This window comes from Patella vulgata, chromosome 2, assembly GCF_932274485.2.
Source record: "Patella vulgata chromosome 2, xgPatVulg1.2, whole genome shotgun sequence".
In the NCBI taxonomy this organism is placed as follows: domain Eukaryota; kingdom Metazoa; phylum Mollusca; class Gastropoda; family Patellidae; genus Patella; species Patella vulgata.
In genome coordinates this window covers 30,488,717-30,502,192 of record NC_065880.2, presented here as the reverse complement: position 1 = coordinate 30,502,192, position 13,476 = coordinate 30,488,717, and the positions used below count along the sequence as shown (strand labels likewise).

At 33.5% G+C, this 13,476-nt stretch overlaps 3 non-coding genes across 3 annotated transcripts; all 3 read right to left on the bottom strand.

Annotated features, from left to right (window-relative positions):
* Positions 1-512: 512 nt before the first annotated feature.
* Positions 513-594, bottom strand: Trnas-cga (transfer RNA serine (anticodon CGA)). Its single transcript has one exon. It is a non-coding gene; the product is annotated as a tRNA-Ser (tRNA).
* A 4,483-nt stretch (positions 595-5,077) lies between these two features.
* On the bottom strand, positions 5,078-5,159 carry Trnas-cga (transfer RNA serine (anticodon CGA)). The gene has a single exon. It is a non-coding gene; the product is annotated as a tRNA-Ser (tRNA).
* A 5,586-nt stretch (positions 5,160-10,745) lies between these two features.
* Positions 10,746-10,827, bottom strand: Trnas-cga (transfer RNA serine (anticodon CGA)). Its single transcript has one exon. It is a non-coding gene; the product is annotated as a tRNA-Ser (tRNA).
* Between the last annotated feature and the right edge of the window lie 2,649 nt (positions 10,828-13,476).

Sequence of the window (13,476 nt, the reverse complement as noted above, 5' to 3'; positions counted from 1 at the left end):
TAGTGTTCTGGGATGTGTTTGTGTCCATTTGGTATCTGAACACCCAAGGTTCAGTAAAAGGTTATAATAAATGTTATAGACATGTTAATATAGTGTTCTGGGATGTGTTTGTGTCCATTTGGTATCTCTAACCGTAAAAGGTTATAATAATCTATAATTTTCCTGTTAAATTTGTTGATTGGCTGATCTTTAAAAATGATCATTTGATTAATAAATGTTATAGACATGTTAATATAGTGTTCTGGGATGTGTTTGTGTCCATTTGGTATCTGACACCCAACGACAAATGAAGAATAGAAAATCCTAATAGAATTCGAACAAAAAGTTATAATAATCTATAATTTTTCTGTTAAATTTGTTGATTCGTCGATTTTTAAAAATGATCATCTGATTAATAAAACGTTATAGACATGTTAATATAGTGTTCTGGGGTGTGTTTGTATCCATTTGGTATCTGAACACCCAAGGTGATGCATTATGTTAACCTACCTGCCAAGTGTTAAAATATTCGACGCTGCGAGCAGGATTCAAACCTGCGCGGGTAGAACCCATTGGATTTCGAGTCCAACGCCTTAACATCTCGGCCATCACAGCGACAAATGACCTAAAGAAAATCCTAATAGAATTCGAACATCATACAAATTTAACGGCCTACGTTTCTAAAGACGACGGCCATACAACAATGTAGTGTCGTGTAACTGTCAAGGGTTCCTTCCCATACATGCGTATCCGGGAGATCCGAACGATAAACAAATGAATATAAATATTTTTGGTATTATATGGCTTTTATTTTGAAAAATCATAGGTTTGTAACAGGAAAAATCAAATAACAACTAATAAAACAAATACGATGATAACAGAAATATAAATTAATTATACAGCCCATTTGATCAAATTTTACGATCCTCGCTGTAGTTCACAGAATTCCATACTAAAATTGTCAAACGGTGGTTCAGATCCGGTTGCCTCTGTAAAACTTTCTTGGTTCGTGTTCGAAGGAGGACTGTTTGTTTCACCCTGAAGATCGCTAATAATACCGTTTACGCAGTCTTGAACTTGCACCCACTTCAATCTTCTGTACATGTCGAAGGTGTCACGTAACCCCTGTACCACACGTTTCCTAAGGATCAGTTGATAACCGCCGCTGATATAGCCTTCATCGCTTCTGGAAGAAATCTTGAAATTAAGTGACTGCAACAGTTCATCTGCAAAGATAAATTAGATAAAAGATGGTAATGAAAAGAATAACCAATTAGAATATAATTATGTTAACCCGTTCAGATATTGCCAGATATCAATAGATTAATCAATATATAGACATACCTAATTGTTGAAGATTTTGCACACTGTGATCGTGCACTTTCAAAAGCGATCGTAGTTTAATTGCCGCCGTCAAACTATCCATTCTGAACAACAGTCGTATTGCAAATAACGAGACTAAGACCGATTAAAGAACAGAAGTGTTTAATGCTCAGTACTTTCTCTACTGGTTATATATAGTGTAGTTAGTTTTCTGAATTTACTCACAAATCAAAAGTAATGATAAGGTTTTACTTTAATGGTAGCCGGTGCTCTTCCCTGTGTAAACATCTAGGATGGTCATTACTTTGATCATTATTGATTGATTGGTAATGATATTTCGACCTCACGGCGATCTACGTCTTTGATCTCGAATGATTAAATGATGACGCGTTTTTTTCTTTGATGTTACAAACGAAGCCATTTGTACATGATCGACTTTAACTAAAGCCATTAGCATATGATTGATTGATTGATTGCTAATGCCTTCCTTCTTTGATATTTTGACCACACCGCGATATTCGTCTTTGATCCCCAATGATTAAATGACGACGCGTTTATTTTTTTGACGTTACAAACGAAGCCATTTGTATATGATGGACGTTATAACAGAAACCATTTGCATATGATCGACGTTATAACAGAAACCATTTCCATATGATTATTATTGATTGATTGCTATATGCCTTCCTTCTTTGAGATTTCGACCTCACAGCGATATTCGTCTTGTATCTCGATAAAATGATAACGCGTTTATTTCGTTTATTGCACAAGGATTGGTCAATTCATTCGGAAAGTGTTCGATCATAGACCTTTGGTATATATTTTGAATACGTTTTGTTCAATATTTCTCGTTTACACATTTCTTACTTTGTAAGCTAATCATAGCCTTTTGTTTAAAGAATCTCAATTTCAACAAATAAGCATTTAAACAAAAACTTATTTAATTTAATAGAATTCGAACATCATACAAATTTAACGGCCTACGTTTCTAAAGACGACGGCCATACAACAATGTAGTGTCGTGTAACTGTCAAGGGTTCCTTCCCATACATGCGTATCCGGGAGATCCGAACGATAAACAAATGAATATAAATATTTTTGGTATTATATGGCTTTTATTTTGAAAAATCATAGGTTTGTAACAGGAAAAATCAAATAACAACTAATAAAACAAATACGATGATAACAGAAATATAAATTAATTATACAGCCCATTTGATCAAATTTTACGATCCTCGCTGTAGTTCACAGAATTCCATACTAAAATTGTCAAACGGTGGTTCAGATCCGGTTGCCTCTGTAAAACTTTCTTGGTTCGTGATCGAAGGAGGACTGTTTGTTTCACCCTGAAGATCGCTAATAATACCGTTTACGCAGTCTTGAACTTGCACCCACTTCAATCTTCTGTACATGTCGAAGGTGTCACGTAACCCCTGTACCACACGTTTCCTAAGGATCAGTTGATAACCGCCGCTGATATAGCCTTCATCGCTTCTGGAAGAAATCTTGAAATTAAGTGACTGCAACAGTTCATCTGCAAAGATAAATTAGATAAAAGATGGTAATGAAAAGAATAACCAATTAGAATATAATTATGTTAACCCGTTCAGATATTGCCAGATATCAATAGATTAATCAATATATAGACATACCTAATTGTTGAAGATTTTGCACACTGTGATCGTGCACTTTCAAAAGCGATCGTAGTTTAATTGCCGCCGTCAAACTATCCATTCTGAACAACAGTCGTATTGCAAATAACGAGACTAAGACCGATTAAAGAACAGAAGTGTTTAATGCTCAGTACTTTCTCTACTGGTTATATATAGTGTAGTTAGTTTTCTGAATTTACTCACAAATCAAAAGTAATGATAAGGTTTTACTTTAATGGTAGCCGGTGCTCTTCCCTGTGTAAACATCTAGGATGGTCATTACTTTGATCATTATTGATTGATTGGTAATGATATTTCGACCTCACGGCGATCTACGTCTTTGATCTCGAATGATTAAATGATGACGCGTTTTTTTCTTTGATGTTACAAACGAAGCCATTTGTACATGATCGACTTTAACTAAAGCCATTAGCATATGATTGATTGATTGATTGCTAATGCCTTCCTTCTTTGATATTTTGACCTCACCGCGATATTCGTCTTTGATCCCCAATGATTAAATGACGACGCGTTTATTTTTTTGACGTTACAAACGAAGCCATTTGTATATGATGGACGTTATAACAGAAACCATTTGCATATGATCGACGTTATAACAGAAACCATTTGCATATGATTATTATTGATTGATTGCTATATGCCTTCCTTCTTTGAGATTTCGACCTCACAGCGATATTCGTCTTGTATCTCGATAAAATGATAACGCGTTTATTTCGTTTATTGCACAAGGATTGGTCAATTCATTCGGAAAGTGTTCGATCATAGACCTTTGGTATATATTTTGAATACGTTTTGTTCAATATTTCTCGTTTACACATTTCTTACTTTGTAAGCTAATCATAGCCTTTTGTTTAAAGAATCTCAATTTCAACAAATAAGCATTTAAACAAAAACTTATTTAATTTACAGGGTAGAAAAATCTTATAATTTTTCTGTTAAATTTGTTGATTGGCTGATCTTTAAAATTGATAATTTGATTAATAAAACGTTAAGAACGGTTTGACTTTTGAACCAATAATTGATTAATCCTTGATTGCACAAGGACTGTTCAATTCATTCGGAAAGTGTGCGATCATAGACTTAGATATTTTGAATATGATTTGTTCAATATTTCTCGTTTACTCGTTTCTTACTTTGTAAGCTAATCATAGCCTTTTGTTTAAAGAATCTCAATTTCAGCAAATACGCACCTAAACAAAAACTTATTTAATTTAAGGGATAGAAAGATCCGTAAAAGGATTATAATAATCTATAATTTTTCTGTTAAATTTGTTGTTTGGCTGATCTTTAAAAATGATCATTTGATTAATAAAACGTTATAGACATGTTAATATAGTGTTCTGGGATGTGTTTGTGTCCATTTGGTATCTGAACACCCAAGGTTCCGTAAAAGGTTATAATAATCTATAATTTTCCTGTTAAATTTGTTGATTGGCTGATCTTTAAAATTGATCATTTGATTAATAAATGTTATAGACATGTTAATATAGTGTTCTGGGATGTGTTTGTGTCCATTTGGTATCTCTAACACCTAAGGTTCCGTAAAAGGTTATAATAATCTATAATTTTCCTGTTAAATTTGTTGATTGGCTGATCTTTAAAAATGATCATTTGATAAATAAAACGTTATAAACATGTTAATATAGTGTTCTGGGATGTGTTTGTGTTCATTTGGTATCTGAACACCCAAGGTTCCGTAAAGGGTTATTATAATCTATAATTTTCCTGTTAAATTTGTTGATTGGCTGATCCGTAAAAGGATTATAATAATCTATAATTTTTCTGTTAAATTTGTTGTTTGGCTGATCTTTAAAAATGATCATTTGATTAATAAAAGGTTATAAACATGTTAATATAGTGTTCTGGGATGTGTTTGTGTCCATTTGGTATCTGAACACCCAAGGTTCCGTAAAAGCTTATAATAATCTACAATTTTCCTGTTAAATTTGTTGATTGGCTGATCTTTAAAATTGATCATTTGATTAATAAATGTTATAGACATGTTAATATAGTGTTCTGGGATGTGTTTGTGTCCATTTGGTATCTGAACACCCAAGGTGATGCGTTATGTTAACCTACCTGCCCAATTTTAAAATATTCGACGCTGCGAGCAGGATTCGAACCTGCGCGGGTAGAACCCATTGGATTTCGAGTCCAACGCCTTAACCACTCGGCCATCACAGCGACAAATGATGAAAAGAAAATCCTAATAGAATTCGAACATAAGAACAAATTTAACGGCCTACGTTTCTAAAGACGACGGGCATACGCCAATGTAGTGTCGTGTAACTGTCAAGGGTTCCTTCCCATACATGTGTATCCGGGACCTCCGAACGATATAAATATTTTTGGTATTATATGGCTTTTATTTTGAAAAATCATAGGTTTGTAACAGGAAAAATCAAATAACAACTAATAAAACAAATACGATGATAACAGAAATATACATTAATTATACAGCCCATTTGATCAAATTTTACGATCCTCGCTGTAGTTCACAGAATTCCATACTAAAATTGTCAAACGGTGGTTCAGATCCGGTTGCCTCTGTAAAACTTTCTTGGTTCGTGTTCGAAGGAGGACTGTTTGTTTCACCCTGAAGATCGCTAATAATACAGTTTACGCAGTCTTGAACTTGCACCCACTTCAATCTTCTGTACATGTCGAAGGTGTCACGTAACCCCTGTACCACATGTTTCCTAAGGATCAGTTGATAACCGCCGCTGATATAGCCTTCATCGCTTCTGGAAGAAATCTTGAAATTAAGTGACTGCAACAGTTCATCTGCAAAGATAAATTAGATAAAAGATGGTAATGAAAAGAATAACCAATTAGAATATAATTATGTTAACCCGTTCAGATATTGCCAGATATCAATAGATTAATCAATATATGGACATACCTAATTGTTGAAGATTTTGCACACTGTGATCGTGCACTTTCAAAAGCGATCGTAGTTTAATTGCCGCCGTCAAACTATCCATTCTGAACAACAGTCGTATTGCAAATAACGAGACTAAGACCGATTAAAGAACAGAAGTGTTTAATGCTCAGTACTTTCTCTACTGGTTATATATAGTGTAGTTAGTTTTCTGAATTTACTCACAAATCAAAAGTAATGATAAGGTTTTACTTTAATGGTAGCCGATGCTCTTCCCTGAGTAAACATCTAGGATGGTCATTACTTTGATCATTATTGATTGATTGCTAATGATATTTCGAACTCACGGCGATCTAGAACCCATTGGATTTCGAGTCCAACGCCTTAACATCTCGGCCATCACAGCGACAAATGACCTAAAGAAAATCCTAATAGAATTCGAACATCATACAAATTTAACGGCCTACGTTTCTAAAGACGACGGCCATACAACAATGTAGTGTCGTGTAACTGTCAAGGGTTCCTTCCCATACATGCGTATCCGGGAGATCCGAACGATAAACAAATGAATATAAATATTTTTGGTATTATATGGCTTTTATTTTGAAAAATCATAGGTTTGTAACAGGAAAAATCAAATAACAACTAATAAAACAAATACGATGATAACAGAAATATAAATTAATTATACAGCCCATTTGATCAAATTTTACGATCCTCGCTGTAGTTCACAGAATTCCATACTAAAATTGTCAAACGGTGGTTCAGATCCGGTTGCCTCTGTAAAACTTTCTTGGTTCGTGTTCGAAGGAGGACTGTTTGTTTCACCCTGAAGATCGCTAATAATACCGTTTACGCAGTCTTGAACTTGCACCCACTTCAATCTTCTGTACATGTCGAAGGTGTCACGTAACCCCTGTACCACACGTTTCCTAAGGATCAGTTGATAACCGCCGCTGATATAGCCTTCATCGCTTCTGGAAGAAATCTTGAAATTAAGTGACTGCAACAGTTCATCTGCAAAGATAAATTAGATAAAAGATGGTAATGAAAAGAATAACCAATTAGAATATAATTATGTTAACCCGTTCAGATATTGCCAGATATCAATAGATTAATCAATATATAGACATACCTAATTGTTGAAGATTTTGCACACTGTGATCGTGCACTTTCAAAAGCGATCGTAGTTTAATTGCCGCCGTCAAACTATCCATTCTGAACAACAGTCGTATTGCAAATAACGAGACTAAGACCGATTAAAGAACAGAAGTGTTTAATGCTCAGTACTTTCTCTACTGGTTATATATAGTGTAGTTAGTTTTCTGAATTTACTCACAAATCAAAAGTAATGATAAGGTTTTACTTTAATGGTAGCCGGTGCTCTTCCCTGTGTAAACATCTAGGATGGTCATTACTTTGATCATTATTGATTGATTGGTAATGATATTTCGACCTCACGGCGATCTACGTCTTTGATCTCGAATGATTAAATGATGACGCGTTTTTTTCTTTGATGTTACAAACGAAGCCATTTGTACATGATCGACTTTAACTAAAGCCATTAGCATATGATTGATTGATTGATTGCTAATGCCTTCCTTCTTTGATATTTTGACCACACCGCGATATTCGTCTTTGATCCCCAATGATTAAATGACGACGCGTTTATTTTTTTGACGTTACAAACGAAGCCATTTGTATATGATGGACGTTATAACAGAAACCATTTGCATATGATCGACGTTATAACAGAAACCATTTGCATATGATTATTATTGATTGATTGCTATATGCCTTCCTTCTTTGAGATTTCGACCTCACAGCGATATTCGTCTTGTATCTCGATAAAATGATAACGCGTTTATTTCGTTTATTGCACAAGGATTGGTCAATTCATTCGGAAAGTGTTCGATCATAGACCTTTGGTATATATTTTGAATACGTTTTGTTCAATATTTCTCGTTTACACATTTCTTACTTTGTAAGCTAATCATAGCCTTTTGTTTAAAGAATCTCAATTTCAACAAATAAGCATTTAAACAAAAACTTATTTAATTTAATAGAATTCGAACATCATACAAATTTAACGGCCTACGTTTCTAAAGACGACGGCCATACAACAATGTAGTGTCGTGTAACTGTCAAGGGTTCCTTCCCATACATGCGTATCCGGGAGATCCGAACGATAAACAAATGAATATAAATATTTTTGGTATTATATGGCTTTTATTTTGAAAAATCATAGGTTTGTAACAGGAAAAATCAAATAACAACTAATAAAACAAATACGATGATAACAGAAATATAAATTAATTATACAGCCCATTTGATCAAATTTTACGATCCTCGCTGTAGTTCACAGAATTCCATACTAAAATTGTCAAACGGTGGTTCAGATCCGGTTGCCTCTGTAAAACTTTCTTGGTTCGTGTTCGAAGGAGGACTGTTTGTTTCACCCTGAAGATCGCTAATAATACCGTTTACGCAGTCTTGAACTTGCACCCACTTCAATCTTCTGTACATGTCGAAGGTGTCACGTAACCCCTGTACCACACGTTTCCTAAGGATCAGTTGATAACCGCCGCTGATATAGCCTTCATCGCTTCTGGAAGAAATCTTGAAATTAAGTGACTGCAACAGTTCATCTGCAAAGATAAATTAGATAAAAGATGGTAATGAAAAGAATAACCAATTAGAATATAATTATGTTAACCCGTTCAGATATTGCCAGATATCAATAGATTAATCAATATATAGACATACCTAATTGTTGAAGATTTTGCACACTGTGATCGTGCACTTTCAAAAGCGATCGTAGTTTAATTGCCGCCGTCAAACTATCCATTCTGAACAACAGTCGTATTGCAAATAACGAGACTAAGACCGATTAAAGAACAGAAGTGTTTAATGCTCAGTACTTTCTCTACTGGTTATATATAGTGTAGTTAGTTTTCTGAATTTACTCACAAATCAAAAGTAATGATAAGGTTTTACTTTAATGGTAGCCGGTGCTCTTCCCTGTGTAAACATCTAGGATGGTCATTACTTTGATCATTATTGATTGATTGGTAATGATATTTCGACCTCACGGCGATCTACGTCTTTGATCTCGAATGATTAAATGATGACCCGTTTATTTCTTTGATGTTACAAACGAAGCCATTTGTACATGATCGACTTTAACCAAAGCCATTTCCATATGATTGATTGATTGATTGCTAATGCCTTCCTTCTTTGATATTTTGACCACACCGCGATATTCGTCTTTGATCCCCAATGATTAAATGATGACGCGTTTATTTCTTTGATGTTACAAACGAAGCCATTTGTATATGATCGACGTTATAACAGAAACCATTTGCATATGATCGACGTTATAACAGAAACCATTTGCATATGATTATTATTGATTGATTGCTATATGCCTTCCTTCTTTGAGATTTCGACCTCACAGCGATATTCGTCTTGTATCTCGATAAAATGATAACGCGTTTATTTCGTTTATTGCACAAGGATTGGTCAATTCATTCGGAAAGTGTTCGATCATAGACCTTTGGTATATATTTTGAATACGTTTTGTTCAATATTTCTCGTTTACACATTTCTTACTTTGTAAGCTAATCATAGCCTTTTGTTTAAAGAATCTCAATTTCAACAAATAAGCATTTAAACAAAAACTTATTTAATTTACAGGGTAGAAAAATCTTATAATTTTTCTGTTAAATTTGTTGATTGGCTGATCTTTAAAATTGATAATTTGATTAATAAAACGTTAAGAACGGTTTGACTTTTGAACCAATAATTGATTAATCCTTGATTGCACAAGGACTGTTCAATTCATTCGGAAAGTGTGCGATCATAGACTTAGATATTTTGAATATGATTTGTTCAATATTTCTCGTTTACTCGTTTCTTACTTTGTAAGCTAATCATAGCCTTTTGTTTAAAGAATCTCAATTTCAGCAAATACGCACCTAAACAAAAACTTATTTAATTTACGGGATAGAAAGATCCGTAAAAGGATTATAATAATCTATAATTTTTCTGTTAAATTTGTTGTTTGGCTGATCTTTAAAAATGATCATTTGATTAATAAAACGTTATAGACATGTTAATATAGTGTTCTGGGATGTGTTTGTGTCCATTTGGTATCTGAACACCCAAGGTTCCGTAAAAGGTTATAATAATCTATAATTTTCCTGTTAAATTTGTTGATTGGCTGATCTTTAAAATTGATCATTTGATTAATAAATGTTATAGACATGTTAATATAGTGTTCTGGGATGTGTTTGTGTCCATTTGGTATCTCTAACACCTAAGGTTCCGTAAAAGGTTATAATAATCTATAATTTTCCTGTTAAATTTGTTGATTGGCTGATCTTTAAAAATGATCATTTGATAAATAAAACGTTATAAACATGTTAATATAGTGTTCTGGGATGTGTTTGTGTTCATTTGGTATCTGAACACCCAAGGTTCCGTAAAGGGTTATTATAATCTATAATTTTCCTGTTAAATTTGTTGATTGGCTGATCCGTAAAAGGATTATAATAATCTATAATTTTTCTGTTAAATTTGTTGTTTGGCTGATCTTTAAAAATGATCATTTGATTAATAAAAGGTTATAAACATGTTAATATAGTGTTCTGGGATGTGTTTGTGTCCATTTGGTATCTGAACACCCAAGGTTCCGTAAAAGCTTATAATAATCTACAATTTTCCTGTTAAATTTGTTGATTGGCTGATCTTTAAAATTGATCATTTGATTAATAAATGTTATAGACATGTTAATATAGTGTTCTGGGATGTGTTTGTGTCCATTTGGTATCTGAACACCCAAGGTGATGCGTTATGTTAACCTACCTGCCCAATTTTAAAATATTCGACGCTGCGAGCAGGATTCGAACCTGCGCGGGTAGAACCCATTGGATTTCGAGTCCAACGCCTTAACCACTCGGCCATCACAGCGACAAATGATGAAAAGAAAATCCTAATAGAATTCGAACATAAGAACAAATTTAACGGCCTACGTTTCTAAAGACGACGGGCATACGCCAATGTAGTGTCGTGTAACTGTCAAGGGTTCCTTCCCATACATGTGTATCCGGGACCTCCGAACGATATAAATATTTTTGGTATTATATGGCTTTTATTTTGAAAAATCATAGGTTTGTAACAGGAAAAATCAAATAACAACTAATAAAACAAATACGATGATAACAGAAATATACATTAATTATACAGCCCATTTGATCAAATTTTACGATCCTCGCTGTAGTTCACAGAATTCCATACTAAAATTGTCAAACGGTGGTTCAGATCCGGTTGCCTCTGTAAAACTTTCTTGGTTCGTGTTCGAAGGAGGACTGTTTGTTTCACCCTGAAGATCGCTAATAATACAGTTTACGCAGTCTTGAACTTGCACCCACTTCAATCTTCTGTACATGTCGAAGGTGTCACGTAACCCCTGTACCACATGTTTCCTAAGGATCAGTTGATAACCGCCGCTGATATAGCCTTCATCGCTTCTGGAAGAAATCTTGAAATTAAGTGACTGCAACAGTTCATCTGCAAAGATAAATTAGATAAAAGATGGTAATGAAAAGAATAACCAATTAGAATATAATTATGTTAACCCGTTCAGATATTGCCAGATATCAATAGATTAATCAATATATGGACATACCTAATTGTTGAAGATTTTGCACACTGTGATCGTGCACTTTCAAAAGCGATCGTAGTTTAATTGCCGCCGTCAAACTATCCATTCTGAACAACAGTCGTATTGCAAATAACGAGACTAAGACCGATTAAAGAACAGAAGTGTTTAATGCTCAGTACTTTCTCTACTGGTTATATATAGTGTAGTTAGTTTTCTGAATTTACTCACAAATCAAAAGTAATGATAAGGTTTTACTTTAATGGTAGCCGATGCTCTTCCCTGAGTAAACATCTAGGATGGTCATTACTTTGATCATTATTGATTGATTGCTAATGATATTTCGAACTCACGGCGATCTACGTCTTTGATCTCGAATGATTAAATGATGACCCGTTTATTTCTTTGATGTTACAAACGAAGCCATTTGTACATGATCGACTTTAACCAAAGCCATTTCCATATGATTGATTGATTGATTGCTAATGCCTTCCTTCTTTGATATTTTGACCACACCGCGATATTCGTCTTTGATCCCCAATGATTAAATGATGACGCGTTTATTTCTTTGATGTTACAAACGAAGCCATTTGTATATGATCGACGTTATAACAGAAACCATTTGCATATGATCGACGTTATAACAGAAACCATTTGCATATGATTATTATTGATTGATTGCTATATGCCTTCCTTCTTGATAAAATGATAACGCGTTTATTTCGTTCAAGTTACAGACCAAACTATTTGTATGTTTAAGAACGGTTTGACTTTTGAACCAATAATTAATTAATCCTTGATTGCACAAGGATTGGTCAATTCATTCGGAAAGTGTTCGATCATAGGCATTGGTAGATATTTTGAATACCTTTTGTTCAATATTTCTCGTTTACACATTTCTTACTTTGTAAGCTAATCATAGCCTTTTGTTTAAAGAATCTCAATTTCAGCAAATAAGCTTTTAAACAAAAACTTATTTAATTTACAGGGTAGAAAAATCTTATAATTTTTCTGTTAAATTTGTTGATTGGCTGATCTTTAAAATTGATAATTTGATTAATAAAACGTTAAGAACGGTTTGACTTTTGAACCAATAATTGATTAATCCTTGATTGCACAAGGATTGGTCAATTCATTCGGAAAGTGTGCGATCATAGACTTAGATATTTTGAATATGATTTGTTCAATATTTCTCGTTTACTTGTTTCTTACTTTGTAAGCTAATCATAGCCTTTTGTTTAAAGAATTTCAATTTCAGCAAATACGCACCTAAACAAAAACTTATTTAATTTACGGGATAGAAAGATCCGTAAAAGGATTATAATAATCTATAATTTTTCTGTTTAATTTGTTGTTTGGCTGATCTTTAAAAATGATCATTTGATAAATAAAACGTTATAAACATGTTAATATAGTGTTCTGGGATGTGTTTGTATTCATTTGGTATCTGAACACCCAAGGTTCCGTAAAAGGTTATAATAATCTATAATTTTCCTGTTAAATTTGTTGATTGGCTGATCTTTAAAAATGATCATTTGATTAATAAAACGTTATAGACATGTTAATATAGTGTTCTGGGATGTGTTTGTGTCCATTTGGTATCTGAACACCCAAGGTTCCGTAAAAGGTTATAATAATCTATAATTTTCCTGTTAAATTTGTTGATTGGCTGATCTTTAAAATTGATCATTTGATTAATAAATGTTATAGACATGTTAATATAGTGTTCTGGGATGTGTTTGTGTCCATTTGGTATCTCTAACACCTAAGGTTCCGTAAAAGGTTATAATAATCTATAATTTTCCTGTTAAATTTGTTGATTGGCTGATCTTTAAAAATGATCATTTGATAAATAAAACGTTATAAACATGTTAATATAGTGTTCTGGGATGTGTTTGTGTTCATTTGGTATCTGAACACCCAAGGTTCCGTAAAGGGTTATTATAATCTATAATTTT